The sequence below is a fragment of the Prinia subflava genome, chromosome 1 (assembly GCF_021018805.1).
Source record: "Prinia subflava isolate CZ2003 ecotype Zambia chromosome 1, Cam_Psub_1.2, whole genome shotgun sequence".
NCBI lineage: Eukaryota > Metazoa > Chordata > Aves > Passeriformes > Cisticolidae > Prinia > Prinia subflava.
Window position 1 is genome coordinate 141,668,364 of NC_086247.1, and position 26,287 is coordinate 141,694,650.

The 26,287-nt window shown below is 36.5% G+C and overlaps 1 long non-coding RNA gene across 1 annotated transcript; it reads left to right on the forward strand.

The window, feature by feature from the left end:
* Positions 1 to 1,533: 1,533 nt before the first annotated feature.
* Positions 1,534 to 12,910, forward strand: LOC134563229 (uncharacterized). Its single transcript, XR_010083343.1, has 3 exons — positions 1,534 to 1,648; positions 12,451 to 12,625; positions 12,723 to 12,910. It is a non-coding gene; the product is annotated as an uncharacterized LOC134563229 (long non-coding RNA).
* The last annotated feature ends 13,377 nt before the right edge of the window (positions 12,911 to 26,287 follow it).

Below are 26,287 nucleotides of genomic sequence, written 5' to 3' on the forward strand. Positions count from 1 at the left end.
ATAAATGTAAGTTATAACAGTGACCATCTTATAACATGGGAGTGCTTTGTAACTGCTATTAGTAGGCAGTTAAAACTTACAATCTAGAATGTAAACCTTTGAAAGTTTAGAACATGAATTCCAGGCTCAGAAATTAGTCTGTTTTCATTTTGTTTAAAAACAACAATAAAAGAGTCTTCTAGTGATGTTGTAGATGTTGTATAGGCAAATTATATGGACATTTAGAGTGGATCTTTGATGGCTGTTTTGTCTTGTGTAATCGTGTGATCATCAGTGTGAAACAGTTCAGACTTGTTACCCTTTTTTTGTTGTTGTTTTAATAGACCTTTGTTTAAAGATTTAAGCATTGGTCTGTGTGCGTAACGACCTATGGGCATGTTTTAGCTTCATGATTTCTATGCTTAGCTATTTGAAACTTTTCCATTGGATACCAGTAGCATGAATACATGTAATACATGTAACCTTTTTTAAAAAACACTTCATAAAAAGTAGTGAGTGAAGTGCAGCAAATACTTTCTCCCACTTAGGAATCCCTCTTTGTAAGAATTATTATAATATCAGATAACATGATCATATACATCAGAATTTAGGGTCTTAATGACTGATTATGGATTCTAGTTTGCAACACTCAGACAAAGAAATCTTGGCATTACTGATGTCTAAAAGACTCTGAAAATTGATTCCAGGGAATTTGTACAAAGAGTTTCATGTGACTGCTGATAAACACTGTTCATCTATCAGCATCATATAAGACAGTGATTTCATGACTTAATATAGGTTTTCCCTTTGGTTGATTAAAGGAATAGATATGGGCAATAGCCACATTTCACATTTTCTTTGTGTCATTGTGTCTTGTACTGGGTCATTATCATGCACACAGACATGTATTTATTTACTTTCTTTTTCCTGCTCAGACTGATGAGGGAATTCTGGGCTTGGTGTGAGAACATGTGCAGACAATAAAAAGACAGAACATGTTGGAACAGTGTTGGAGATGTTCCCCGTGCTTTTGGGCATACAGTGGGATTTTTGGAGAAGTCTTGTACCAAGCCAGACTCAATGATCCCTTCCAGTTCAGATTATTCTATAATGAGATTTTAAAATGACACATCATGCTGTCAGTATGACTGTGAAAATTGACTGACATTATTAAATATTCTAACAACTCATCAACAAAAAACAATATGTAAAAGCAAGGTTTATCAGGGTATAAATTTAGATTTATTTTGGTCCAGATCTTCAGATCTCATTGTTAGCAAAATTATTGTTGAATCCAGTGAAATTTTCTGGCCTCTGAGTAAAGCTTTCCACGTAGCCTGTATTGCTTGTCTTTCTGAGAGTGTGCTCTAGTTGCTTTTTAATGTCAATTGCTAGTTCTCTGAAAGGACCTATATTTTTATGCACATGTGGAGAATGTGTGTTTGTCCATTGGTCTGCAAGGAAGGTAAAGACCCAGAGTGCAAAAATATCTGCAGTACTTTGTGTTTCTGCAACAGAGAACACAGAGTTCTGGATAACGAGCCAAATCTATGCACAAAAGACCAGTGTATTTCAGGAGAGCTCATGAAAGACACACCTGTGAGATTGAGATCACAGTTATAATCTTGTAATTACAGCAAGCAGGAAAAAGAAGACTTCATTTTGGAAGGTGAGACCAAATGCATGGACCAAAGGATGTGTTATTCATATCTATTCTCCATGTATTGTTCTGTTCTTTTATTATTAAGTAGGTGAAACAGTTTTCATCAGTGCATGCTTCAGAAATACGCTGTTGGCATTTTTGTCAGCAGAGGAGATGGTCAAGACCTCTGTGCCATTAGCTTCTCTCCCTAGAACTTTGTTAGCAATGTGAGGCTGGTATAGCCTGATTACTTTTTCATACCTTATGATGCTATCATTCCATCTGTAACCAGTCTAAGTGTTAGGTTTGCAATACAGCCAATGAAACTTTCACTTGCAGTTCTGCAGAGCTGGCCTCTGACATTAAACTTAATTGTAACTACAGCTACTATATAAAATTTCATAGATCCTGGAAGATTAAGTCTAGTTGTTAATTTGCATAGTTTTATGAAACATTTATTGGATTTTTCTTTAATGTCTTAGCATATTACTGACAGAGATAGCATAATTTGAAAATAACAACAAGGGACTTGAAAGCTTTATGGGGAATTATAAAACCATTCCCCAGTGGAATATTATTGTAATATAGCTTTTCAATGTGGTTGTTCTGTAACATTTTAGAATTATATGCTATATCTTTAGTATATGAAAGTTATCTACATCTGTTTCTTATGCATGAAGCCTCTGACAGCTACAGTGTTCCCTCTGTGCTTGTGATTTTGATAATCATTCAGGGGGAAGAGGGGGAGGAATACTGGCCTTTTATTAGCAGTTTAAGTTGGTGTGAACCACTTCCTTTAATTCCCCTGGAAGTGCAGATATTTTCCTTACTTCTATATTGCTAAACATAAAGTTAAAAATACAGTGCATACCTCAATATTTAAGGAGTACGGAAATGTGAAGTATTTCTCATGTGCTGTGAACCTCTGTGATGTTTCTACATTATAAAAATGTCGTAATTCATTCTATAATATTTGGTGTTGCATTGCCCCACAGGGAAAAGAAATTAAAACTTGAAAATGCACAATTATGTATTTGAAATTAATTTTGGACAACTGTAAATAGGAATAAAAGAGCCACACAGTTTTTCCCTCAACGAGGTAGAAATAAAAATTTAGCAGGCTAAGTGCAAACTGAAACATTTTTTAGAGCTTCCTCATTACACAATGGGATGTTTTTGATATCCCTAGATTATCACTTCTGCTGTTGTATCTGACATGTATAAACTTACCTCCTTTCTTCAAATATTGTGAAAGACTATCAGGTAAGCCTTCACATTCCTGTGAATAAAAGGACCTAGAGCTCCTTGTGGACACAAAGTAGAATATCAGCCAGAAAAACTCCCTTGCAGAAGAGAAAGCAAACAGCATCCTGGGCCACACTGGACAGTTACAAGGGATTGATCCTTCCCCAGCTTGAGAGAGACATGGACAAACTGGAATAAGTTCAGAGAGTGTCTGTGATGGTCATTAAGGATTTGGAACATTGAGAAGAGGCTAGGAGAATTCTCACCTGAAGAGAAGTCTCTTAGGCTCGCCTCAGAAACACTTAAAAATAAGACAAAAGAAAAGCAATGGAGCAATGGAAGTTCTTACTGGATATTTAGATTTTTATTTCACCAAGACCTCGGTCAAAAGGGTTGTCCATAGAGGTTTTGGCATCTCTATTCATAGAGATGATAAAATCTGGACAACACAAGAGCTGGAAAAAACCTGATCTAATTTTTGAAGATCAAGGTTTTGTCTTGGGAAATGGTTTGATCAGATGGTCAGCCAATGTCCTTCCCAAACTAAATTGCTCCAAAACTCCATGATTTTAACATCTTACAACAGAAATTAAGAAAATAAAATTTCAGTTTTGATCTAGGACTGAACTTATGATTAAAAAAACTGCATTATGTTATACACTTGGCCTGACAAAAGGCCCTTTTATTTAAACATTTCTCAAATTCTCTACATTCTAACTTGGGCTTAAAGGTCAAAAACAAGAAAGAAGGAAAGAAAGAAAGAAAATCAGTCATTAATGAGAAAGTCTTAGAAGGACAAAGCCAAGAAATAAACAAAATTATGATGTGAAAAATTTGGAATTGCTCCTACAATTTTTATTCCTTACCTTAACTCCTATGAGCATTCATCATTTGTGTTCTTCAAAAGTGGCTCAAGCTTGGAAACTTGAGTCCCTTTACATGGTGCTCATCACTCAGCCAGTCTTTTTTAACCCTGCCATCAGTTTCAGTTGCATAATTTTTCACAGGATCCCTGACTTTTTCAGTCAGACATCATTCATCATATCAGTCAGTCTTTGTACTTTTATGCTTTTATCGTTATTGAGAATATTGTTCCACAGTTCACAGTATTTAATCTTGCTCAGAAAGAATGAAATTCCCCAAAAGAGCAAGAAATGTTACATTAAATTGCCCTTGATGTATATTTTTGCTGTTATTTTAATGTATTTAATCAATTTTGTGTCACAATGAAGGTATTTTATAGCTTGTCTTTTCTCCTTTTAAACTCTTGCAACAAAAACATTAGCAAGCATAAGTACACACTTAAATTTATAGTGAATATGTATGTAAATATACACATACAGACACATAAGCACAAACTTACACTGGAAACAAGCACTACAATCTCAGAAAGCAGTGGATACAGCCCTTCTAAGCTGGTGACTTGTCCTCTCCACCAGTGGATATCAGCTCCCTCTAAAGTCTTTTAGATCCGGCTTGCAAAGGGCTGCCTGTCAGATTAATTAATATTACACAACTAACAACAGGTTTTGAAGTCTCCTTTGCCATAAAACGATAACATATCCAGTGTTGCTACTACAGTGTTGTGATCAGGAGAGCCATTGTGGGTTAATTCTGAAGTTCTCAGAAAAGTATGCAAATCTTATAATTCTCACAGCATGCTCCGTTGCCCATTTGATGACTTAGAGCTCCCTAAATATGAATTGGTTGTTTGTTTCACACAGGTTTTGTTTACACTGGTGGTACCCTTTCATCTTTTCAATGAGGCTGTTAATATGAACCATCCAAAAAGTACTCAAGTTACAAACCAAAATGTCCTTTCTGTACCCTCCAAAATGCTGCTATTTGCAGAGCAAATGTTTTCATTTTAGAATTTGCTCTTTGAGGATTTGAACATGTTCAGTTCCCCATGAATATTAGGTTCTGACAATATACAGAGTGGATCATTTTCTCAGTTTCTGTAATTCCAGCAGCCATGCATGTTAGGAACTCATTTGGCATAAAATAACCATAAATTTGTCTAGGTTTAAGACTACTTTTGAAAGTCACAGGGAGGATTTAGGAACCAAATGATTCTTCAGGAGACAAGGACAAATAGAAAATAAGTGAATTAGGATTTGCAGTTCTTGGGTGCTATGCACAGCACAAATTATCTTGGCAATCATGCAGTGACACATTACTACTCTAAATATTCAGATCTTAGTGTTAGAGGGGTATTATGATAAATTGCAGTAAATGTCTAAGTCTTTCTATGTGTGAAAAGTATATCATCACTCATACTCAGTTAATTCAGCTGAAGATGGTTACACTTGTATAATTAATGTAGCATAAAAAAAATCTCAACTTTGCTACACTGGATTCCAATAAGAATTGTTTTATGGGTTTCAACTCATTTACATGTCTAATCTTAGTTAATTAAATAAATATTCTCCAGAATTCAAGAATATATTCCAAATTAATCTATTATATAGGTGAGATCTCTGTCCACTGAAACAGGATTAAGGTCTTAAAGAAAAAAAATGAATTAGCAGAATTAATATCAGAATGAACCATAATAGGATTTTAAAATTAATGGATTTCATGAACTACTTGAGAAAATCAAAATGTCTTCAATTAATATAAAAATAGGTGGATATTTTTTATTGGGTGCTTCTTTTTGTTGTTATTTTATTTTAGTAATCTGTTGAAGGGCTCAAGAATTATGTCTGAAAAAATTGCCCACAATAATTTATTCTGGAATGGTCCCAAGTGTTATGCCAGATCAGGTCCATTAAGAAGTGAAATGTGACCATCTCCAAATGTTTTGTGCTTTACTGATGCGAAAACATATTTTGAAGAGGTAGCTGAATATCAAATAGGCTTTTCTTCTCTTTGACGAGATCTCAAGTAAGAGCTATATATAAAATCAACTGGGTGTAGGGGATTTTTTCATAAGCTGTTTCACTCAGATAAGTTTCATTTTTGTGGTGAAGGCAGAAGAGAATCAGTAAGCAGCATATTCTGCCTTTCTCTACTACGGCATTTCTTTTTTGCTGCTTTAACATGAATATTATGGAGTAGCAGACATCACACCCACAGAAGTCCCATCTTCCTTTTAAATTCTTAAAATAGGAGTTAATTAGCAGGTCAGACTCCAGACAGCTTTCAAATAGATCCCTATTCCAGTGTAATTCTAAATGCTGGACTTGCTTGTTTCATTCTTCTGTGGAGCTCTGGGGTTCCAGCCAGCAGGAAAAGAATTCCCACTGGTGATTACCATCCGTGATTTCACTGCCATTGCAGAACTACAGTTGGTTTCATCTGAGGGTAATTCCCAATGTAAAGCAGTCCAGTATTCCATGAACATATTGGCACACTCTAAACGTGAGTTTATATGCTTGCTTTATTCCAGTGTTCTAAGAGGTAGGTTTTTTCCCCAGTCTCTTTTGTTGACTTTTAAATACACTATATCATTATTTAGATCTTAATAGCATCTGTAATGATCTTAATTAAAGAAGCTCTGGTTCTCCGTTTGTTTAAAATTCATAACAAATACTCAAATTCTTAAAACACCTTAAAATGGCATTTCTTTCTGAGTTTGAAAAATAATAAAATAATAAATAATAGAAAGGAAAATATGTGTTCAGTGCCAGACATATTGAAAGTTGCTTCTTTGTCATTACATTTTGTCATTCAAATTTCAAATTTCAAATTTCAAATTACAAATGTCATTACATTTGTTTTTCAATTTACTATTTGTATTACAATGTGTGGACTCAACAAAGACATGTTTAGTAATTCGCCTTTAATAGAGAAGGATGGTCTTGTGATCTAAGTGAATAACATGGGAAAAGTCTTTGAGGAATCCACATCACACACAAGGACTTGCTTCTGCACTAAAGGGTCGGTTTTTATTCTGTAAGAAATGTAAAAGCCAACCTGATAGGAACCATGTGTTAGCACAGAGCTTTGTGAAGAGTACCCATGGTGATGTCAGCATAAGTTTTCACTAGGAAATAATTTTATCATGTAGCTGTGCACAATTAATACACCTGCAGATATATACTATTGATTTCTTGATTTAATGCAATAGCCCCATGGAAATTTTCAATAGCTGAGAACTTCTTATTCCCTCTAAAACTCTTCAAGGACTGATGACAATTTCCAGTCTGATGTTCTGATTTGGAGCTCTAGAGGCTTTAACCAAAAATATATAGAAAAAAATAGATTGAAGAAATCTAAAACCTACTGTATAAAGTATTTCAGGTTTGGCATGTTTTTGCCAGAACTGAGGAGGGGAGATCCCACTGGGAACCTTGCATGTGCTGGTTGCCCTTTCTACTTCGTTATTTTTTTTTCCAGCCGTGAAGCTTTCAGTAATGACAATATTACAATATATCTAAAAATAGAGAAAAAGTTTCAATACTTGACTGTAAAATTCTGGGGTTTGATCTGAGAAACAATTTTCTGAAGTTTCTTTTCTTTTTTCCCAACTAGTTCTGATACACAAGATGAAAAAAAGACCTTTCATAATTGGGTATTCAGAGACACAGGGAGCTAATGCTCCCAGTCCAGGAGCACCCTTGAGTTGGGTGACAGAGCCCTCACTGAAGTATGAGGTGGTTGCTTCCAGAGTCTTCTCTAATGATTCAACCATCTCCTCATTTTGTATTCTGCCAAACTGGAAGAGAAAATGGGAACCTCATGAGATTTAAGAGGAGAAGTGCAAAGTGCTGCACCTGCACCTGGGTCAGGGCAACACCTGGAACAGTCTGGGGGATGAAGGGATCAAGAGCAGCCCTGCTGAGCATGACTTGGGGGTGCTGGTGAATGAGAGGCTGGACATGATCCAGCAACGTGTGCTTGAGGCCCCAAAGCCAAACAGCTGCATCAAAAGCACCTTGGGCAGCAGGACAAGAGAGGATTCTGCTCTCATGAGACCCCGCCTGCAGGGCTGCATCAGCTCTGGGGGCCTCAGCACAGGAAAGACATGGAGCTGTTGGAGTGAGTCCAGAGGAGGCCACAATGAAGATTAGAAGGATTGAGCACTTCTCAGGAAAGGCTGAGAAAATTTGGGTTCTTCAACCTGGAGAAGAGAAAGGTCCAGGAATACCTTCAGCCTTCCAGTAAGGGACCCTACAAGAAAGGTGTAGAGGGACATTTTACAAGGGATTGTAGTGACAGGACAATTTTACACTGAAACAGGATAAGGCTGGATTAGATATAAGGAAGAAATTATTTTCTGTGAGGATGGTGAGGCACTGGAATGGGTTTCCCAGAAAAGTGATGGATACTACATCCCTGGAAATGTTCAAAGCCGGGCTGGATGGAGCTCCCATCAGACACTGGAACAGTACAATCAGAGTATCCCTAAGGTGCCTCTTTTCCAAGCTGAACAAACCCAATTCTCTCAGGATTTCCTCACAGGTAAGGCAGTCCATCCCTGTTTTGATGTCCTCCTTTGACTCTCTCCAACAGGCCGATGTCCTTCCATCTGGACACTAGTACAGGGTATTTAGAAAAATAATGAAATGACAGAGTTAATGCCCCATAACATGAAATTCGATTGCAATGATCTAAAATGTGAAGTTTATGTTGAAAGTATGTTGGGATCATTGCATTCTTGGACAGAGTGTATTTTTAGTGTGTCAACAATATATTATGTTATTGAAAAAAACGAGGGTTTAAGACTTTCATTGTGCTGATCAAGTCTGCAGTTAAAACGAGAATATTTAAATGCAAGACTACTTTTAATGTGCATTAGAAAGAAAATTAAAAGAAAACAAATAGTCCATAGTGTGCTATTTTACTAAATACTGAAGATATTTTTAGCATGTCAATGAGCTATTAACACAGACAATTTTTCAAAAAGCAGTTATTTAAATGTAGCTTCTCCATAAATATAAGTAAATAACCCATTTTACAGATTTACATTTTCCTCTTACTCCATACAACAAATTCAGAATTTTTACATACCTTATTCTGCAACAAGGCAGTCTTTATTATGAATTTGAAGCAAATTGAACATGTTATTTGAAAGATATAGAAGTTTATATTGTTCTAATCACTTCTTGAAATTTTTGGGGTTTTTTTGCTTTCCACCTATATTTACGTTTGACACACTGCTCAGCAAGTCTGAAGTTTAGAAGGTGGAATAACACAATTTCCTCTGACTTCAGAGACCACTGGATCAGATAGGTTTAAAACCCCTAGTACAGTATCTGCAAGTGTATTCTGATGTTTGCCAAAATTAAAACAAACACTTCTATTTTCAGCTGAATAAAGAGCTTCACTAGTTCACTGAACTGTGCAATTTCAGTCCTATCTATGTTGCAAAGTGGGGCTGAGAGATTCTGAAAGGTAATGAAAGTACCATTTCATAAAGCTCTTGATTAAGTTTACTCTTGAGAAGTTTGGTGATTTTTCCATTCTAGATATAAAGCTTTCTTGCAGCCAAACCATAATTCTGACGTTACCAAACCACTCGAGGCAAAGACTCACTTTTAGTTTCCAAATCCCTTACAGAAGATTTGGTTTCTCCAAATAAAGTTCTCTTTCAAATATGCATTCCTTTTCAAATCTCTGCAAGAAATTTTTTTGGGGGAACCCAACATCTCAACTACTTGGATCTTACTAATGAAAAGTCATTCCACTAAATAAATGGCTTTTCACGGTGCTTATAATTGTGATGCATCAATGTTATATTTTACTATATTTATATGTATATGACCTAACTCTCAGCATGACCAGACTTGAGTTTGGTTTTCAACATCATTTATAATATTTTTGTTGATTTATAAAGATGCATGTAATGAAATTTCTTTAAAATTACTATTAACTTGGGTAACTTTTTGACTATAACTATATGGAGGTAGACGCTATCAGCAAACCGACCTCTTTGGGCTAATGGGAAATATTTAGGGTCAGAATATGTGATTTCTATTAAAAATTCACCACTTCGGTTTCTAGAATTAAAATACCAAAGCCTGGAACATTTCCTTAAGGCAACTCTCTTTAGAATAGCTGCCTGAAGACCATATTGAAGACCATGGTGGGTTACTAGGTGCCTTGTCTATTGTCTTCCTCTGTTGACAAGTGCTGTTTGCTATTAAACACTAAGATTTAGAGGCAGATGGTAGCATCTGGTACCTGCTTTCTCCTGGAATTTGTGCTCAGTTTTTACTCTTGACGTGATTGCCAGACAACCTACAATACATGGTGGCTTCAACAGCAGCTGAGGCACCCGGAACTTTCTTCATTTGTCTTGACATTCATAAAGGTAAATTCTCTTAACACATCTAGGGGTGCAGTGCCCTTGTAGAGGTTTCAGTATAGCATTATCAAGGTCTGAGATGATTATGAGACAATTCTCAGTGTAATTACTCTATTTTTCAGTCAGTTTTGCTCATTTCTTTGGCAGGAGATCAGCAGTATTACCTTAGGGCTGTCTGATGTGAAACTAGTGGTGCTGAAAGATGCTGCTGTTTCCTAACACTTGCAAGGTCAAAGGTTCCCATTGTATTTTATAGTCTGGAAATGTGAGGTTATTTCACTGTTAACATTCAGCAACTGTCATGAGGAACCCCATGGCAGTCATCAGTATAATTTTGAAGAGGACTTTCCACAACACAAATGTTAGATTTCTTCCTTGGGCCTTGGGTTGACGAGCTGCAGTGAGGAGAAACACAATGTGGCCAGTTTCAAATAGGATAAAAATCAGAGTTATCTTGTAAATGCCTTGTAAAGTCTTTTCCACTGTGCCAGGTTTATCTATAGCACTGCTGGTAGGAATTTATCACTGATCATGAAAGGTGTAATTAAGTGGTGTCTTCTCACTTTTAAAAGGTGACAGAGTGTGAATTTATGTTATTTTTTATTGCCATTCATTCATTTCCTATGCTAAAAACTGTCTCAGAGGCTTTCCAGGAAAAGTGAAAGGGTATTTTCAGACCAGTCCACTAGAGTTTCTCTGTTTACTGGAATGGAGGATACTGCACAGCTGTAAATGAAGGTTTGTAGGGGAAGGTTCATAGTGGACTAGTTTGCCAAATTAAAGCCTTGTAGGGAACAAGGGATCATTTTCTATCATGGGATGATAATAGGAAAAGAGCTCTGAATGAATGAAACAAGGAAGATTAAAATAATACATTAGATCTCTTTATTTTTAAGCTAGATACAAAGATTTTGTGTTCCAAATGTTTTTCTTGCACTGCAGGATAGACAGCTTCAAGTTATCCCTTGAATACAGAAAATTCTGAGAACCAGATTCCCTAAAGACTTATACATTCTTTGTCAGAACGGAAATCTTCACTTCTGCAAACCATCCAGATCCTAAGAAACCGCGCTTTTCTTTTCATATCTTTTATTTCTTTGGCAAGATTACCAGAATTGTCAAAGGAGGAAGGAATGTATTAGTAAAAGAAGGGAGTGGGTGCGGCGGAGCAGAGTTCAAATCCGATAATTCTTTATTAGCACAGAGGCCATTAAAGAAAATTCTTTCCTATAAATACACTAACTTAACCCCTCTGAGATGACATGCCTGTTGCACAGCTGAAAACACTGTAACAGCAATGGATGACTTTATATAGCTGAGTCAATTTTTGTTATAATGAAGGAAGCTAGAGCTGCCATTACTAGAGTTAAAACATTGGCTGTAAAATTAGCAATTTTTTCATTTATTCATTTGCTCTCCTATTATTCATAATTAATTAGAGACAGTTGACTAAAACTTAAAAAAAATTAGCTGTTCTGAATGACATTCTCTCAGATCTTTACCTGATTTAAATGCCTTTTTGCTCTCAAAATGTAAAGAATGCTTTTATTTGATTACCTCTATGTGGAAAACAATGTTCTAGCAAAATTTATGTTCCCAGAAAGACCAGTAATGCTATTTTTTTTGAAGAACAATTCTTTCTTTTTTCCAGAACATGCACGGAAATTGAATGACCAGAAAATGCATTTGGTGTTTTACTCTGTCTATCCCATGCTTTGTAAAGGGTCATCTGATGGTCCACTTAGATGCCAATAAGCCTGTTGTTTTTAAAAGATTCCTTTTAATGGATTTGTTTGCCAGGAAGTTTACGCCTGGCAAAAATTACTCAGAAAATGAAAGACCATCAATATTTTCTCTGTGGCAGAAGGAGGGTAGAGGTAGGTGAAGACAAAGATTTTAGTTGTTGATTGGGTGCTGCACAATGTGAAGATCTGACATGATTCTTGAGACACAAGAGAGCAATGGAAACATGCCTGCAGTTTCATATCCAGGGATCACTGCTTTTTGCTCTGGTGTCTCTGCACTCTGGTGAACCTCAGGTAGGAAAAACCCACAGATTTCCTCTGGCTTTCATTCTGATTTATATGGATTGGTGCAGAATTTCAAAATGTATCATTTTTCTTCGGCATGAGGCTTCAGCTCTCCCTATGCTCAATCTTATTTTATTATTCACTGTATATAAACTGTACTTAAAACCATGCAGGTCCTTGAGCTAAATAGAAGAAGAGATGTTTTTCTTCCCTTGCCTCTTCCTTCCCCACCTCTATGATCTTATTTAATCAAATGAGTCACTCCTTGACCACTTTCTCTCCTCTCCTCTCCTTCCATGAAGGTCCACGTGTGTGATTCCAGGGTTTGCCTTTCCAGTTCCTGCACCAAAGGGAAGATCTTGAAAGTGCTGCTGTGCCCAACTGGATACAGGGCATAGCAAATTGGCCCTTTGTGGATTGTAATGGAGCCTGAGCATGAACCAGAACTTGTCTGTGATTTCACATCATTCCAACAAGGTCTCGCTCTCTTCATTTGCTGCCTTCTGTCATTAAAACCTTGTAAACAGATTTGAGTCCGCTATTTACTAATATCTTTATATTATCCTCTGGACAGGATCTTGTGTCTGTTGTCGAAGCTGACAGAGACTGTGCCTGAGATGTGTTGATGATGTTTTGGCTGCCTTTCAAGAAAGCACACATGCTCTGAACACCTTTCTAGAATTCTTGAGTAGTCAAGTGTCTTCCCATTAAAATCTACAAAGCAAATGGAGAAATAAAGCTTAATGTCCTTTTCTAAACAGATATGTCTCTATACTGTTGGTGAGCTCCTAATATGTTCTGGTTAGAAGTCTTTTATATAGAAATCAACATATTCTGTAAACACTAACATTCATATCCTGGCTGACAATACAAATACACTAAAGACATCTGAACCAAAACAAAAGCCAACCAACCAAAACAACAAAAAACACAAACAAACAACAACAACAACAACAAAAGACAAAAAAAGCACCAAATCCTCCTGCAATATCAATTGTTTTAAATAAAGTTTCTAACAGAAGCAGAAATATTTTAAGTCTTTTTTCAGTATATTACATAAAATAAGGAGAGATCTCATGTCTGGTTTTGTTTTGGGCTGTGGTTGTTTTGGGGCTTTTTAAAATTTGCATATTATATTCACCTGGTGAAGAAACATCAATCTTTACTTTTTGATTGTGAAGGGAATATGGCCTTTTTTAAGTTTTAAAAAAATCTACTAGCATTTTTTAACAAAAGAAATTAAGGGCTAAAATCAATCTTATTTAGCAAAGCCTTAAGGAACCACAGAAACCATCTATCTTTCCTTTAACTGCTTGTCTGGTAATCTCCAAGTAAGAGTCTGTCTTTCACTTTACATGGAAATGAAGTTGCAATTAGAAAAGTACTTCAATCATTTGCTGCTATCCTTACACTAAGCATGGGAAAACTAGCATAGGTAAAAATAAGAACTGACCCCAAACTGACTGTAAGGTCAAACTGAACTTGAGCCAATTATTTCATGGTTTTTTGTAAGCTGAAAAAGCACACTGAATTACACAGAAAAAGAAAAAAAAAGGAAATTCTTGTTGTAGTACCTAAAAGGTCAAATTTTCCTGAAAATAGCAGCTTTTGTGAGGTTTACAAGAAGAACCACAGGAAATGTTAAGCAAAAAAAAAAAAATTCTGATATGCCTCATTTCACCCAGCTGCAGAATCTGGCTCTCTGGGCAGGTTGTTACCTGTTCAGCCTGTTTAACACCAGTTCAGGGTCTGGACACCCACCGGCCTTTCTGGTTGGATTCCCTGCTGGGAATCTGGTTGGTCTCCAGTTCTACCACAACCCTGCTCCCTCTGGCTATTCCAGGGCCGTGTCTGACCTGTCCAGGCTTTGCCCACATACTTGATCACAAACCTGCAGCAGGCATTTTAACACCAGGTACCAATCAGTACCTCGTGTTTCCTGACTAAACACTTTCCTTCCCAGCAATTCCCTGAAGGACCCATCCTATCAGCCTCTTCCCCAAGGGATGAATAATTCTTAAAGATAAATCTTTCTGTGCTGCAGCTCCTGATCTGTGATGGTCAAAGGGGAGCAGGATGGGCAGGGCTGGCATCTGCATGGAGTGAGTCCTCGTGGGGATGTGCCAGGGATAAGCCACCCCTGCAATTTCCCGAGGAATTCATGCCTTGAGGCAGCAGGTCCTGTGAGCAGGATGCATGGGCAGCATCTGTGCAGGAGAATCAGCCACTGCTGTGTCTCAGCAGCATTTTTTCAGCCCTAGAAGCTGAAACAGTCCCTTGCTGTTAGCCCTGAGAACAGCCCACACCAAAGCTGGGAAACAGCCTTGTAGCCAAGGTTAGTTATCAGCTCATCTGCAGCCCTGCAGAGAGATACTTCATGTGGGGATACCTTCTTCTCTTGTTTAACAAACTGAATGCAAGTCTTGCTTTGTTCAGAGTGGTTTTCTTCCTCTCTAAGAACTCCCTGACTTCTTCCAAAGTCAGAATGGAAACTTCAAACATTCCATTTCCATGGCTTCCTGGTAGACAGGCTTTTAGTCCTTTCATAAACCTTTCACCCCTCACTTCAATTCATTTTTGTTTTTGTTTTTGTGAGTTTGACAATTATTATTATTTTAAAGAACAATCTTTTTTTGTTTATTATTTTCTTTCTTTTGGTCTCACTCTGATCTTAGCTCAGGGCTAATGGTTGAAGCACTGGCACCAGGAAGTAGCTCTTTAAGAAGCAGTAGGTGCTGGCTTTAAGATTTAGAATCAGGTTTAGAAATGTGAATATAGAATGGTGCAGCAGAAGTGGAGATCCTGCAGCTGTGGTTTGGGTTGTGACAAAGTCTTTTTGCAGACATTTCCATCAATTGTAGTTGAGCACAAAAGAATCCCAACTCCTCCTGGGTATGTGAAGCTAAGGAAAGTCCAGCTGAACACTTTAACTCAAGTAATCTTTTCTTCTTTCTTTTATCCTAGTTTCTTATTTCTTTTCTGGCAGGCATCAGCACTCCTGGGAAAACGTTCCTTGTATGTAATAAAAATAAGATTACTTTCGTGTAGCTTTTGATTGCCAATGTTTTTCCAGCTTTCAAAGAGCCCTACTTCCATATCCTTTGCAGAGAAGTGTATTATTGTTATGCAGTTTGGTTTAACTTCATGATTTGTAGTAAACATGGTTAGTGTTTTCTTTGTTAAAGGAAATAGAATAAGTACATGTCTTTAAGCTACAACATTTCTCAGTTGTCAGTAGAACCTATGCAGAATAAAAGCCAAAAGAAAGAGGTAGCACCAGAGTTACTCAGTTATGTAGCTTTTTAACATATGAAGAAATTAATGGGTTTCATTTTTTTTTCCTTTAAGATTCCTCTAAAATTATGATACATAATCTTGGAATAGTTTATGCTAGTAAATGATAATTAATTTAATATGTTAAATTTATCTCAGTTAGGAATAATCCATTTCGTTCTATAATACAGTTTTAGATACTCCAAAAGTAACGATATATGTAATTGGTTTGATAAATCCATGCTTTAGTAAAAACAGCGAGGGAACAGAACTTCTGTTTCCTCTAAAAAAACAGAGTCATATCAACTGACTCATTACTGATCAGTCATATAACAGACAATAAATGCTGCTGTTTTTCTTGTGGCTGTAAGATCCACAGAAAGAGTCTGAAATGAAAGTTCATGATTGTGCAGTGAGACCATTATTAATTTAGGTCAGCTCCTTGAGCTAAATGAGAGGTTTTTTTGTTTCACTGAGGATACTTCTTAAAAATAGGAAAAGATAGAACTTGGTATAATTCATTAAGCTCATAAATATGCATAACAGTATTGAGGCATAGATCCATGTGCACCAGTCATAATTCTGCTGCTGAAACATTTGCAATAGCTAAACTTCAAGGAGACAATAAGACATTGTTAGACATAGTCAACTGTTCTGGGGTAAGAGTAGGTCTAAAAGGCTTGTCTAGAATTTTACAAATTTATTGAGTTTGAAAATGTTATGAGAACACAGCAATTTTGATGTTACATTCTCAGAATTTCAATAATTGGTGGAAAATGGCTTTAACTGGCTCTAATACCAGACCACATTTTAGCCAGGAATAATAGGTACTAACACATATTAGCTGGACATTTATCTGAGATGTGGAAGCCATTTTTTCCCAATGCTGCTTTTCTTAACTCAGAAGAAACCTAAAACTTGGGTGTCTCAGGCTATAAATCCAGCTGTATAAATAAAAGTACGAAATCCCCTAACTGCCAGTCTTCAGTTCTTTCTTTGAACAACTAACTTCATGGCTAAACTATTTGGAAGTCAAACATTTCAGTTGCTTTCTTGTGAGGAATGGCTCTGATTGATATTATAATTTCTCATCTAGTAACCACCCCATTCTCTTGTTGAATACAAGTTTCAAAATCATTTCCCATACTCCAGCAAAGTTTACCAGAAAATGCAGACTTAACTGCAAGCAGTCCAGGAGATTAATGATGTTCTGCCTTTACTGCTCATCCTCTTCAAACCTCACAAAAGCCCCTGGCGCTTTAGCATGTTAACATCTACCAGATGAAAAGATGTAACAGTCTCTTAAATGTACAACTGCTAATTAGAGACAGAAATTATTTTGGATCTAGCCACCACTGAGCCAGTAGACTAAGTCTGCGAGTATTGTGAAACAGAGTTACGGGATTTATATTTGTTATGAAAAAGTTGTATTGTTTTCACATTTGAAGGAAATTATTAAGACTATTTGGTCCCTTTAACTTTGCTGACAATTTTCGGTGCATCATCTACAAGAAATGTTGAAATTCTGATGAGCTCTGCATGTGCAGAAGATGATTTTCAAAGTGCTTTATTCATTAGTCATTCATCTACCAGTAAAAAGCAGATTAAAACGACATTAGGAATACAAAACTGACTAGTGATAATAAAACTGAAAACAATTAAATACATAACCATCAATTCCTCAGGAATATTGTTATGATTAGTAATGTCAACCTTGAATAAACTGTTTCAGAGAAATTTCCTAACAAGTTTCTCTCAGTAGATGGTAAATGTTCAGTAATGAATTTCTCTTGTTCCATTTCCAAAGACTGTCACTTGGTTGTGGTTGATTTGTGCTATAGCCCACAAAACATGCAATGAACTTCACCCTGGATGAAAAAATCAACCACACAATAAAAGGATGAATACCTTAATTTCGATGCTGCAAGTTCAGTCTGAAACCTACTAAAATAACCAGAATTTTAATACAGCTTGAAGATACCCAGTCAATATCAAAAGTGATACATTATAACCGATGCTATGTGAAGTCAGCTAGGAATATGACAGCTGCAGAAAAAATTATGGCATTTTCAATGAAATTAGGAACTTAAAAAGTTGTTAAGGAATATCCAAAAGGCCTTTTTAAACTGCACGGAATTTATCATAATGATAAATTCTAGTCTTTTTCCACAAAGAAAGTTTTTTTCTAAGATATAAATTATTCCCCTGTCAAGTTTTAAAATCTATATAGAATGGGAAAAATCATATTTGTGACTAATGAATAACATTCAGATCTTCCCCTCTTATTTTTAAAACTAGAAAAGGTCACAATGTATTTTAGTCTCCTATTTCTTAGTTGTGCTTTGTTTTTGCAAAGTAAGACTTCCTTTTCTGATACACTCTTCTTCCATAAAAATTAATGCAAAGTATCTATGTTTTTCCCCTTGAATTAATGCTTTTCTCATGGCATTTTTTTGACAGTTTAGCTCTATGGCATAAAACATGAAACATATCAATATATACATAAATAGGAAAGAAATGTAAGAAATTGATCTTTTTACTGTCTCATACCATGGAAGCAGAGTGGAACTTGTTTTCTATACCAATAAACTCTTTCTAGTGCTCATTACTTTTCAAGCACTTTTTTCCCCCAGTTTTTCCTCAGTATTCCAAGTTTAGCTCAAACATCACTTCTCTCTGTGGATAAATTTGGAAAGTGCCCAGATTGAACAGCAGAGTGGGTGGACTAATACAACGAAAATCATTGCTTGAACTGGTCCTGGCATTTTACCTTGCTCCATGATTAAATTCAGAATGAAGACCTTAAAAGCCAAGCAAGTTGTGAGGAGAAAATAAAGTCTGGAGGAAAATGTCCACAGTGTTAAAAGACCAGCCAGTGGAATGCATCTGTGAAGTCTGGATCATATTTCAGAATCTGGACAACTTTTATGTAGGCACAATGTACTTCTGAGCTTATGGCTGTTCTAGTTTGAACCCAGAACCTCTTCTTGCAAGGTACAGGTTTGTGTCAAATTAGGAGAGTTTGCTGATGTACATATGTGTACATGAAGGAGCACTAACTAGGTATATGTTTCAAAGGACAGGTACATTCTATTAAAGGTAATTTAATTTTGAAAATGACAACTTTACTAATGAAAAAACCCCACCTTAAAATTATAAGTTCCCAATTAAATAAATACAGCAATACTGGACATATGGAATCCCACTTGCACTTGACTGTTCTAATCCCTAGAGTACAGAGATGCACATTTTCTCTCTGCATACAGAATTTTTAATCATATTCAGTACTGTAAGGAAAGAACAAAACTGAGAGAGTTGGAGAGCAACCAACAGCCTGAGTTAGGCAATATATTGCTTTAAAGAAATCCTCAAGTAAACAGGGTATGTAATTCCACTCTCAGTCTGTGGCCTGAACTGTGTCTTGCAATGCTCTGACCATGAGGTTAACACAGAGAAGGGCACCTCTTTGTCCTAAAGTGAAATGATATGGGGCAGGCTGTCTTATCAGGAGGAAAGCCTCAGCTATGTCATCCAAGAGCAGACTGTCTGCTCCAGCATTTATGGCACTTGAGAGGTACTTGTTAAAACTCCTGTTTGCCCTAAGTCCAGTCTGGTTTCTGCTGAGCTCTCCAGTTGTACTGGGCATGCAGACTACTTTGCTTTGTATAAAAAAGCTATCTATGCAGCCAGGTTCAGGCTGCCACTTCATGACCCAGCACTCGACTTTTTGATTGGGTAGTGCAGAGGCTGCAGTGTGAATCCAGCTCTGATGACCTTCTGTTATAGAAATGTCCCTGAACACATATAGCAAATCAAATGTCCAATTCTCTTACTGCACTGGGTGTAAGGACTCTGTGACTGCAGGAAGAGCCTAAACAGACCACAGGAGGACTCAGAGTTATCATTATTGCTATTATTGCTTCCCATCTGTATTCATTAGCACACCTTGTGAAAATCAACTCAACCTTCTGTCAGCTTTTTGCTGTGACTGCACTGGTTGGTTTGGGACATTTTGACATCATACTGCAGCCAGCCTGCCTTCCTCAAAGCATTCAGCTGAGTTTCCTTGTCCCTGTGCTTGACACTGCCACCTCCTCACAGAAAACCTGGCACAATCTTTGAATTTCAGAGCAAGACTGGACTCTAGTTTTTCGATTCTGATTACAGAAACCTCCCATAATTGGAGTACGTTCATGCTTTCCATTATATAAAACCCTCATATAAGAACTATTCTGTTTCTTCAAAGTTCAGTGGTTTTTGGATCCTTCCCTCTGATATCACATGATATTCTATATATGTAATTAGTGGATCAAGAAACAATGTAGACAATATTTCTGCCAAAAATTCTACAGATTCAGACCGAAGCAATCTGGTATAAACAACACCTACTATTAGTCAGTTCAGCATCATTAGTTCCTTGTAGCTTTATGTAATGTACATATGGGGCTGACCTGCACAATTTGGATTAGACTGGATTCAGACTTTGGAAGACTGAATTCCATTTTTTTCTTTAGGTCATTATGTCAATAGCTGGCATCGTGACATACAGCTTAAAGTATAGGTTTTGAAAGAACACACAACATCTCTGGTCTTTATAATTATTTGTTATTATCATTTTAGGCCATATTTGCTTTATTTATTGTTGTCAATTTACTAAAAGCACACTCTTACAGATCTCTGTGGGAAAGTACCATTTATGAATAGTCATGGGCAGATAGTAATAAAGAGAGGCTGTAAAGAGTAAAGGAAATAAACTGGTCACAAACACAGTGAAATTTCCCTACCCTGTAAAGCTTTTTCAGTGTGAATCCAGAGACATATTTTAACCTAAATCCTATCCATACACATGCAAGTGGGTTGAAAATTTGAAGATTCTTATTGATTAATCAACATTTAGAGAAGAGCTTCATTTCTGGTCACATGAGCTACATATCCTTCATAGACACTAATTTATCCACTAATTTTTTTAGGTACTGAAGAAACAGTAGCATTTGTGTGACTTGAGTCTCTTAACTTTCAGTAAAATTTTGTGACAGAGAAACTTCAGAAAATATCATGTTCAAATACAGAAAAAATATTTATTATATAAATTACAATCACATTGAAATAATTGTTTCATTTTGTCAATGAAAGCATATTTCTTTATATAATCTTTCCTTTTAAAATTATGTACAGCTGGCACTGTTATATGTTGTTTAATTTGTTGCTCAGTTGCTGGGGATATTTTCTCTATTTTCAGTTTTGTTACTCACAAGGTGGTAGGCATGTAACAAATGTCTTGAAACAAACAATGGAAGAGATCAAACAAACTGAATAGGAAATTCTAACTCTCCTAGTGATCAGGAGGAAAAAGTAGGTGTGCATGTCAATCTAAAGTCTTCTAAAATGCATCTGGCGTAATATTACATTGCATATTCTTCTGAAATATGTGTATATTTTAAGGCAGGACACAGGTAACTGGTAACAAAACATCAGCCACAAATGTAGATCAGATGTCAAAATTCCTTAAACCCTGCACAGTGCCAAAGGAACCTCAGGAACAGCAATTAGTTATGTTCCCCAGTCTGGATACCATCAAGACCCACCTCTAAGACGGGTTCATTTTATCTAGAATAGTCTGTGAACCTTTTAAAATTTTTTTTCAGATGATTCCTAATCCCTGATGAAATATGAGTTACTTTCATATCTGGTCTGCATGTCAGCAGGAACCATGTCAGCAAAAACCAGGGTTTCTTGGTTTTTTTGGGGGGGGTTTGTTTGGTTGGTTGGTTTTGGTGCTGTATTTGTTTTTGATTTTATCCTATCTTGATGCTTTCTTATTTTATTTAACCTGCGAAAAGAATGTGCAATTTTTCTGCACTTTTTTTTTTTAATTGCTTTTGTCTCTCCTCATATCCAAATTTATGGAAGTGGGTAGTCATTGATTGGCATCTGAAGAATTTCTGATTTAACTTCAAGTAAATAACAATAGTTGTACTGCAATTCTGCAGCATTCCTTTAATTAAAAAAAAAAAAACAAAACACCCAAGGCATTATCTCAAGAATGCAACCAATAGTCACTATATTTCATATTGAAAAATAATATGGGTAATATTATGAAATTTCTCAATTCTGTCAGTTATAGCTCCTGTTTTTATCAATAGTTTTGTGGCAGGCTTAAGATGGAAAGATAAAGTCAGTTAGAAATGCCTGCATTGGGCTTTCAGCTTAATTTTAATGCATATGTCAGGCAGTAATAGGAGATGAGGAAGGTGATGTATTTTTCAGATTAAATCAAGATTTTTTAAAAAAGCAGATATAATTTTCAGTTTGTTGATCTTGGTAGGGGATTAAGAAGTAAAAAATTTATGAAAACTTACTGGCACAGGTTTTTTCAAGGAAAAAACATGGAATTTAAGTTTTATGTAGTCATAAATGTTCTGCACATAAAATATGTAAAAAAGTACATTTAAAATGTTACTAAGGGTGAAAAAGCAAGACTGAGACTTAGGATATACCACAGTGGTATTTGCCTGTACAATCTGTCTCTATATTCAGGAACTGTGACCAAATCATTAACTATTTGATCTTATACTTCTTTTTTGATACTGTTTCTGTCCTATTAAACTTGTATGAAAGAAAGTATTTTATGACTTGTTGCATTGTGTCATTCCCCATACATATTAAAGCCTGTGCTGAAGAGGTAATTATTAAATTCCTTCTTACACTCAGATCCAATGAGCTTCCCTATAGCATTTGATCATTCTTCATTTTCACAATGGTCCTCAGAAATAAAGGAGATCCATTATCCTAATTTTAAAGATGTTATATAAAGAAGCTAAGGCCAGAAAAGGCTGAGTTACTGCATGAGCACATGTGACCAGAAATGGATTCAGCTCCCAGGTTAAGACACCAAACTGTGACTCTCTCAGGTATGTGTACTGAAAGTCTCACTTTATACACTGGAGGTTTGTTTAATAGAGTTAGTGGAATGCAGAGAGCTATTGACCTCACTTTACAGGAGATATCCAGAAATCAGCTTTACTGCCTAAACACACAGGTACACAGAAAGCACCCTGTGCTGCTGGGCAAATACTCTTCACTTGTAAGGGGAGCTTTGCCATCTAATTCATGCATTTGACTAAAGGTAGCTGCTTCACTCAATGAAATGCTGAATTCTGCCTTGAGTGTTGTCTAAAATCCATGTTAGGGTGTTGTATATATAGCAAATGTGCTGTAAATGAATTGTCAGCCAGACTTTTAATAAAATGTAAGCTGATGTATTGCAGGCCCTCAGACTGAAGCCTTCCCAGTACTTCAGTGTGAATGTCCATCACTGGCTTTGTGCACCAGACTGGAAAAGTTACTTAGTGGTGTGTAGTATGTGTGAACACAGCATTCCTCACTCCAGTGGTGCTTGTGAGCCTCTGTGTCTCAGGCCCTGAACCCCATGCTGGATACACACAGAAAGAGTAACATCCAATACCCTACCCCATCCTTTATTCCCAGCTCCAGGTTCACCTCCAGATTTGCCCTGGATGTGATCAGGTAACTGAGCCATGCCTAGAGTGGTTAGAAGTGAGGTATTACCTGATGGAGTGGCTTTTTGTGTTTGCCCCTACAACACCTTTAAAGTCTTTCAGAGCAGCAACACATCACTTTTCTAGATCATAATTTTTAATTCTCTTGGTTCTGGTAACTGGGAAGTGAAAGCCAGATCAGGAGGGAGAAGGGAATCACCCTGCAGTGATTTCACTGAATACAGTGATACAGAACTGCTTGTCCAGGTGTGCAGAAGCCTGCAACGTTTGTGCTGAGAATGACTTTATTCTGTGGAGTGTAGGAGAGAAAAAATGTAGAGTTATTTGAACAAGATAGCTTAACTGAAAGTTCAATGAAGGATTCTGCTACCTATGCTGGAAGACTTGAACTCTATTTTATGATCTCAATATTATATAAAAGTTGGCTGTTTTGCTGAGTGTAATGGTCACCAAAAAGATCTCCCATAGCACAGCGTTATAGATGATATTAAAGAAAAAGACAAAACATTTGCTGAGACTGTGGAAGTTCTGTAAAATTACCTGTCCCCAAAGCCACTTATGACTGCAAAGCATTTCTCCTTTTAGAGATAAAATCAAGAAAATGAAACATTTGCTGAATATGTGACAGGATTAAAGCAATTAAATAAGCTTTGCCACTTTGGAGAGAGAGTTTAAGTGATGCATTAGGAGAATGGTTAGTGAGTATTGTGCATAATAATTCAATCCAAAAGCATAGATAGAAACAGAATTGACCCCAAAATGTGCAGTAGGTATGGGAGTTTCACATGTGCCAGAGAGTTGCTATACTTTATGAAGCTTATACAACAAATAAATTAGATAGTCTCAGAAAGCATAGCACAGAGAACTGAAAGATTACATGACTCCAGTGAAAAAAAATCTCCTGATGTCAGTTGTTGGTGTTGTAAAGACAAGTTCTGAAGGAACTGGAAATAACATACACTTTCAGAAAGCATTTGGGTCAGTGCAAAAAGTAAAACTACCATCTCATAAGGCAATTATAAAGCAATTATCTAGTGCACCATCTTGCAAATAACCTATTCAAGACTGCATATGATAAAGTAGCATCTCTAATCCAGTTACTTTAGATATAAAAAAAAAAAAAAGGTTTAAAATGCAGCCTGAAAAGGGTTCTGTTGTTTCTGTCCTTTAAAAGCAGAATTGTAAAGACCTTGGCACTTCAAAGAATGTATACAAAGGAAATTCTTCTTCTCCTGGGTGTTATTCTGCAGACATTAAGGGGTAACTGTAAACAGCTTATGCTAATGCCCTGGTTTGCAATACAGTGGTCATGCATTCCTCAGTAAAGAGTGTCTGAAATAAATTCAGTTGGACTGGCCAAGTGTAAAGCATGCAGGCTTCAAAAATAATTATGAGCTGTTGCCCAAAGCAAAAATTAACTGAACTTTTGGGCAGCTGATATTTTCCTGATATTATGCCCAGAAGTTTAAAACATATGAATGTAAAATGTTGTAATTGCCCTCTCTTCAAGTACAGTTTCTGCTAAGCCTGTCCAGTACCTTTGTTTGCAGGACACCCAAATATAGAAGACAAACATCACCACTTTCCTGTCCCTGTCAGCCTTTTCCTCAGGGTCAGATGAGGTAAAGGGAAACTGCAGGTAACAGAACAATCTCAGGAATGTGGTGATTCACATTCTGATAGTTGAAGAATGCATTGTGTTCTTTACCAGGCTAGCAGATATTTGTCTCTTTGCTGGTTAGGAAGAATTTCCAAAGGGAAATGATCCATTGGGATCATACTGGTTAAAGTCTGTTGGAAAATGGATACTAGAAGCAACAAACAGGACCTTACAGCTCTTCCAACTAAACAGACTGATGTTCAGAATGGCACAGCTGCTTGTCCTTTGATGTAAACCATCACTGTTGGTTTTCGTGTCACACCTGTTCCTCACTGAGGTTCAGACAGTATTGTATATACATATAAAATATACAGATTTTTTTTTAAATCTCCATGGTTCTCAAATAAATTAGGTCAGAGTTCAAACAGACAATGAGGACTGGAGGAAAAGAAGGGCAAAGATTCTTGCTTATTACCCTTTCCTTAATAAAAGAGGACAAACATAAATAATGCAGACAGAATCACAGCTTTATTGGTTGAATAGAAATAGTTGATGTCTTGATAGGAAGTTATTGCTTTTTAATTATCCCATAAGAAAACACCTTCCTATTTTTGATAGAGCTGGTTTTTTTTCATTTATTTTTACAAGATTCTCTCAATATTTTGAAATATTTTAATGGCTGAATTTTATTTTTTTTTCTTTTACTATAGGAAGTATCTTATATTATTTAAATGTTTTGTAACTGTCCTTTGACCTCATTCATGAATGATTATCACATAAATAAAGTAAGGTGTGCAAGGCAGTTGTATGTAATATACTGCTATGAAACCTGTTACTAATATCAGAATGAGAATGATTTCCTGAGATATATGCTATAGCTGCTATTATAATAACTCTGCAATCCCCAGATATTAGGGTTTATCTCAGACCACCTAAATCAATGGAAAGAATTTACTCCCAAAGGCTTTGAATCAGGACCCATGGGGAATTACAACAGTTTGTGGTTCTGTCTTTTATTTAAAACTCTGAAAAAAAAATAGGTGAAAATAAACAGTGCACCAGGACTATTTTTCTGGCCGGGAGGCAACAACCACTGAAGGCCCATCTGACATCTAGGCCAGGATTTTCAAGGCAGGATTTCACAACATCTGGGTGATGTAGATGTTTGAATCAGCAGCTCTTTCAGCAAGACAGATTTTATTATTGTAATGATATACTGTGATATAACTTAACAACCACAGTCAGGAAGCAATATATCTCACAGCACAAGACACTGTACACAGAAATTGTCCTTCCCTCACAGTGCTCAAAATCTTCAGAAACCAAACAACACAACAATTGGGCATGGGAAAAATAAGGAAATATAAGGGAATATATTGTCCACTTGATGGTATCACATCCCTGGCCTGATTTAAGGCAAATTCTGTGGTTTTATGGCAAAAGAAAATTTCTAGGGAAGGAGTAGAAAGATGACAGTGAAAAGATTTTGCGGTTAATTTCAAAGAGTTATTAGCACTGTGAGTGTCAACGTCAGCAAAACCTGAAGGTGATTTCTTGAAAAATCTAACCAGGTGACAAGTGGGGCTATCCCCTCCTGTTACCAGCTAGGGACATCACTTGAACCCAACTCTAGTGAACATGACAGTTTAAAATGCTGGATTATTCATGGATATTCTGCAGCTCAAAAAAGCAGTCATTAGCACTTCTGTGCTTATATTCCAGCTATGTCTATTTCTGTGAAATATG